This window comes from Leucoraja erinacea, chromosome 10 (assembly GCF_028641065.1).
Source record: "Leucoraja erinacea ecotype New England chromosome 10, Leri_hhj_1, whole genome shotgun sequence".
Lineage (NCBI taxonomy): Eukaryota > Metazoa > Chordata > Chondrichthyes > Rajiformes > Rajidae > Leucoraja > Leucoraja erinaceus.
In genome coordinates, this window is record NC_073386.1 from 30,959,588 (window position 1) to 30,966,008 (window position 6,421).

The window sequence follows — 6,421 nt, forward strand, 5'->3', positions numbered from 1 at the left end:
GAATCTGCGCGCTGCCTCATTCGCTTTCTCCGAGCCACTCGAGCCTTGCGTGCCCACGACGTGCTGACGTAAGGGCGGCGTCCGGGTACGTTTGTGTCCAAATATGGGAAACGTGGTGACCTCAACGTCTGAGTTTGCGGAAGATTGACGTCACAGGCCGGGGTTGGCCAGGTGGGCGGGGCCTGTGGGACGATCAAAGACTCCCCCTCCCAGGGACCGGGCGGGCCGCGGTGCAAGGTGCAAGTCAGCCCGAAGTGGCGGCAAGAAGCACCAGCTAACTCAAGCAAGCACACCAGAGCCGGTCGTGCAGTTGAGTAACTCGGCCAAAGTAACGCCCTTACCATTTCACGCCGACATATACTACGTGCCAGTAAATTCATTTTCCTTTTATTTCCCAGCCAGTAATTCCACTGTGGCATTTCAACAAGCGTCAGCAGAAAGCATCTACTCCCGTTTTGTGCTGCACGAAATCTTATTGCCCCATCAATTATTGGTTCATTTTCAACGCGCAATAAATGATGTACGTTTATCAACTTGACGCACCCTAGACGTCTATGGGATAAAGTAATAAAATATGACAAAGTGCTGGAGGAACTCAGTGGACAGGACAACACCTGTGGAGTGAAATAGACAGATGACGTTTCGGGTCGGGACCCTTCTTCAAACTATGATAGCAGGGAGGGGAAAAGCGAGGTAGAGGTGGGGCAAATCCTAGCAAGTATAAATAATGGCAGATGAGATGGGGAGGGCGTGGAGATAATGACAAAGTCTAGATGTAAAAAGGGGAGGTTAATGGAGATAATGACAAAGGCTAGATGTAAAAATGAGATAAAAGGGTGGCCTTGCCTTGGTAGTGGAGGCCAAGGACAGAGGTCCGAATAGTAAATAAAATGGTAGCAACCAGCAGAAGCCTTGGCAGACAGAGCGCAAGTAGTTAACATGGTTAGTAAATTTGCAAATTACTCCAAAATTAGTGGAATTGTAGAGAGTGAAGGTTATCTAAATTTACAACACGATCTAGATCAGTCAGGAAGGGCAAATTGTATTCAACAAATGGCAAATTGTATTCAACTTTGAGAAGTGTGAGGTATTGCACTTTGGTATGTCGAACCAGGACATGACTGACATAGTAAATGGTGGAGGCTTTGAGGGTGACAGAATAGCAAGATCTGAGAATGCAGGGCTATGGGGCAAAAACAGGCAAATGAGGCTTGCTCAATATGCCATTTTAGTCACATAGACAGGATAGGCTGAATGGCCTCTTCCCATGCTGACGTAGTCTTAGCCTTTGAATAAGGCTACCATTCCAATCACCTTTCCCCTTATCTTTAAGCTCACCTCTCAACTCCTCCCATCTCCGAGTCCTCCATTTCCCCTTTGTACTCCCTCTTCCCCTTCCCCTTTCTACACATATCGCTCACTGCAGCTTTCCATTTCACTCCTGTTGGTTCCTTTTGTCTGCTTTTCACCTCTGTCATATCTCCATCCATCTGCCAATTACCCCACCTCACCAGTATCCACCTACCCAATCTGCATGGGTAGCTTAACAGCATGAACACTTAAATCCCCAATTCCCCCTCTCCTTTCTTCCACCACATCTTACCCCTCACCCCCCCCCCCCCCCCCCCCACACACCTTCCTTGTGCCCCATCTGAATTCACACCTATTTTTCACCTCCCCTTCTACCTATAGTCCTTCCTCACAATTTTCACAATTTACAATTCTTCAATCCTTTTATCTCTCACCTGTCTTTTCATCCCTGGCCTTTGTCCATCCATCTGCCCATCAAGCATCGGGGCAGCATCCAGAACACATGCAAAACATGTTGATTTCATTAACTTTACTGCAAACATCCACCCTGTTCGCAAATTTACTTGGATTAACTCTGACACCTCTCTCACATCTCTTGATTTCTCTGTCTCCATCACAGACTATTAACTGAAATCTACTACAAACCTATTGATTCCAACTGTTATCTTGCCTCTTGCAATTTTGCAGTTTCTCCGTTTCTGCCACATCTGCTCCCAAGATGAAGCTTTCCATTCTAGGATATCCGAAATGCCCTTGCTCTTTAGTAAACATGTTTTTTTCCCCGCTGTCCTAGATGGATCCCTCATTTTTGTCTCCTCTGTGTCCAGTAGTTCTGCTCTCGCTCACCCTCTCCCCAGATGGAACATGGATAGAGTTTCCGACATTCTCACCTTTCACCTCACCTGCCTCTGCATCCAACACACCATCCCCCAACATTTCCTTCAATTGGGAATGTGATTCCACCATCAGTCCCATCTTCCCAACCCCGCTCTTGCACAGAGACGGCTTTCTCTGTAACTCCTGTAAGGTTCACTCATCCCTTCCTATGCAAACCACCCCCTCTCCAGGTAATTTGCCGTGCAACCACAGGAGGTATAACAGCTGTCCCAATACCTATTCCCTCACCTCCGTCCAGGAACCCTGCAGCCATTCCAGGTGAAATAGTTCATGTGCACCTCCTCCAACCTCATCTACTGCATGTGGTGTTCCTGATGAGGCCTCCTGTACATTGGCAATGACCAAGCAGTGACTATTTTGCTAAATACTTATGCTTGGTCCACCACAGCCTGTAGGATCCCTCTGATGCTAACCATTTTTACTCCTCTTCCCATTCTTACTCTGACCTTTCTGTCCTAGGCCTCATCCATGCCCAGAGTGAGACCACATGCAAACTTATAACCCAACGGTATGAACATCAAATTTTCCAATTTTAGGCAACTAAATAACCTTCCTCCCCTCTCCCCTCATATAATCCCACACCCCTCCCCCCCCTCCCCTGTATCCCCCCCTTCCTCCTTTCCCACCCCCTGCTCCCCTGCCCCCCCCCCCCCCTTGACTCACACCTATTCCTGTACCCCTCCACTTCCATTATGTAACTACATGACCCACCCCCTCTCCTTTCTCCCATACTTCTTATTCCCCTCCCCCCATTTCCCTTCTGCCCCACCTGAACTCACACCTATTTCTCACGTCCCCTCTATTGCTCACCTCCCCTTCCACCCACATTCATTTATCTTGCTCTACAATTCACAACTCTTCAATCCTTTAGTCACACACCTTGTGTCTTTTCATCTTTGGCCTTTGTCTAGCCATCTGCCTATCCTCACTCACCTCAACCCTTCTCACCTGTGTTGGCCTATTACCTGCAAGGCTTTATCTTGCCCCTTCTCTCTTTCAGCTTTCTCCCACCCCTCCCCCCTCCCCCCCACACACACCACCCCTTCCCCCCCTTCCACCCCTCCCCCCAATCCCCCCAATCAGTCTGAAGAAGCCCCAACCTGAAATGTCACCTATCTATGTTCTCCTGAGATGGTGCCTGACCAGCTGAGCTACTCCAGCACTGTGTCTTCTACCTACCATTTGCTAGTTTTTGCCCCACCCCTACCTCTTGTTTCCTTCCGTGGAAGCAGGCACTCTACTCCATCAGTTTGAAGAAGAGTCTTTACCCCAAAAGGCATCTGGAAATTTCCCTCCACTGTTGCTGCCTGGCACGCTGAGTTACACCAGGATTGTGTTTTCTGCTCAAGATTCTAGCATCTGCAGTCTCTTGTGTCTCCACAGGATAAAAGAATGCATGTATTGACTGAATGAATTATAAATTATTCCATATTATGACAGCTGCATGTTTTACTTACACTGTGCTACTGTTCAGAGTTGTACGTTAATTTATTCCAACTTTAAAAACAAAATTTAAAACATAGATATTTAGAAAACATATGGAAAGTATTTGGCCAGCTTTCATTTTTTGCACCTTCCAGCGGTGCATCCATAACCCTCCCACGGATTTTCAAATATGCAATGGAGTGCTTTTATTCATATGTAGTGGGTCATCTGGTTATAACTCTTTTATGCAGTGAGCTCTAGACCCCAAAACACCAGGTGTGATCTATGCCACATTTACAGTATTGTGTTCAGTTCTGGGCACCATGTATTGCGAAAAATTGTCTAGCTGGAAAAGGTGCAGAGAAGATTTACGAGGATAGGTTCAAAGTAACATTAGCAAATTTGCAGATGACACAAAGCTGGGTGGTAGTGTGAACTGTGAGGAGGATGCTATGAGAATGCAGAGTAACTTGGACAGGTTGGGGGAGTGGGCAGATGCATGGCAGATGAAGTTTAATGCGGATAAATGTGAGGTTATCCACTTTGGTAGCAAAAAACAGGAAGGCAGATTACTATCTAAATGGCATCAAATTGGGAATAGGAGACGTACAGCAGGATCTGGGGGTCCTTGTACATCAGTCTATGAAAGTAAGCATGCAGGTACAGCAGGCAGTGAAGAAAGCGAGTGGCATGTTGTTAACTCTTTATAACAAGAGGAATCAAATATAGGAGCAAAGAGGTCCTTCTGCAGTTGTACAGAGCCCTAGTGAGACCACACCTGGAGTATTGTGTGCAATTTTGGTCCCCTAATTTGAGGAAGGACATTCTTGCTATTGAGGGAGTGCAGCGTAGGTTTACAAGGTTAATTCCCGGTATGGCGGGACTGTCATATGCTGAGAGAATGGAGCAGCTGGGCTTGTACACTCTGGAGTTTAGAAGGATGAGAGGGGATCTCATCGAAACATATAAGATTGTTAAGGGCTTGGACACGCTAGAGGCCGGAAACATGTTCCCGATGTTGGGAGAGTCCAGAACCAGGGGCCACAATTTAAGACTAAGGAGTAAGCCATTTAGAATGGAGATGAGGAAACACTTTTTCTCACAGAGAGTGGTGAGTCTGTGGAATTCTCTGTCTCAGAGGGCGGTGGAGGCAGGTTCTCTAGATGCTTTCAAGAGAGAGCTAGATAGGGCTCTTAAAAATAGCGGAGTCAGCGGATATGGGGAGAAGGCAGGGACGGGGTACTGATTGGGGATGATCAGCCATGATCACATTGAATGACGGTGCTGGCTCGAAGGGCCAAATGGCCTACTCCTGCACCTATTGTCTATTGATATTGCCAGGACTCATGGGCCTGGGCGTTAGAGAAAGGTTGAGCAGGCTAGGACTTTATTCCTTGGAGCGTGTGGATGAGGGGTGTTCTTATAGAGATATGCAAAATCATGAGAGGAATAGATCATGTAGACATACAAACTCCATTGTCCAGAGTAGGATATTCGAGAACCAGAAGATAAAGGTTCGAAGTAATGGGGGGGGGGGGGAGATTTAATAGAAACCTGAGGGGTAACTTTTCAAACAAAGTGTGGTGGGTGTATGAAACTAGCTGCCAGAGGTAGTTGAGGCAGGTACTATTGCATTGTTTAAGAAACATTTGGACAGGTACATGTTTAGAGGGATATGGGCCAAATGTGAGTAATATAGATGAGACATGTTGATTGATGTGAGCAAGTTGGACCAAAGGGCCTGTTTCCACACTGTATGAACCTATGACTCTACCTCCTTTCTTAAAACAGCTGCACCTGGTGTTTGACAATTACGGAAGAAAATACGTCCTTCTACTTTGTTTTACAGGTCAGACGGCTTCTTTGGAAATGTCTTTTCATTAACATTTTCTGAGACCTTCCAATAGGACTGAGAGTAAAGCTAAGGAAATTATGGGGAAGGACAAAGGAAATAGCGTTGATAGAATGAGACCAAATAGGATAATGGGATAAGGCTTTATAAGAGATGATTTTACACTGAGGGATGATAATCCAATATAGGCAGCTGAGAGCCAGAATGATTGGCAAATTATAATGTGAAAAAGTTAGTTTTTATCCATGGATAATGTCCTCCCAGCTGTGTTTTCTATTACCACCCCACTACCAGATACTTGAATATTATTTTTAGATATTCTCATGCAAGCCATTTTGCATAGGACACAATGTGAATATTAGGGACATGGCAAACATGTCAAATACACAGAACACAATGCATAAAACATATTTCCAGGATGTTTCAGGATATAATACTTCAAACGCAATGACTAAAGTGTTCAGAATAAGCTTCACTAAAGGACGTGTCAGGACATATATACCTGCTTTCCAGCTTCACTGAATAGAGAAGGTATTTAATAATATATTGCAATTGAAGCAAAGGCACAAATTAGGGCACAAAGGTACAGGAACACTCAGCGCGGAATTGTTAAATAAGGTTGCATCTGAATGAGAGATATCAGCTTTATTTTAGAATTCTAATTGAGCAGCAATTTTTCAGAAACAATGGAATAAGTAATCAACCTGTTATTGAAGATGGATTTCATCACTAAATTGTGTGACATGTGTTTTGATGTGACATTGTTTTTACAGGAATGAAGGCTTTTGATTTTGTCCTCAGGCTATCCCTAAGGCTTTACAGCTAATTAAGTATTTTCACAATCTACTCACTGTTCCCATATAGGAACCAAATTTACTTTGCTCCCTGCTGCTTTTGTATTGCCTTAATGATTTGGTTGTTACTCTCTTGTAAATA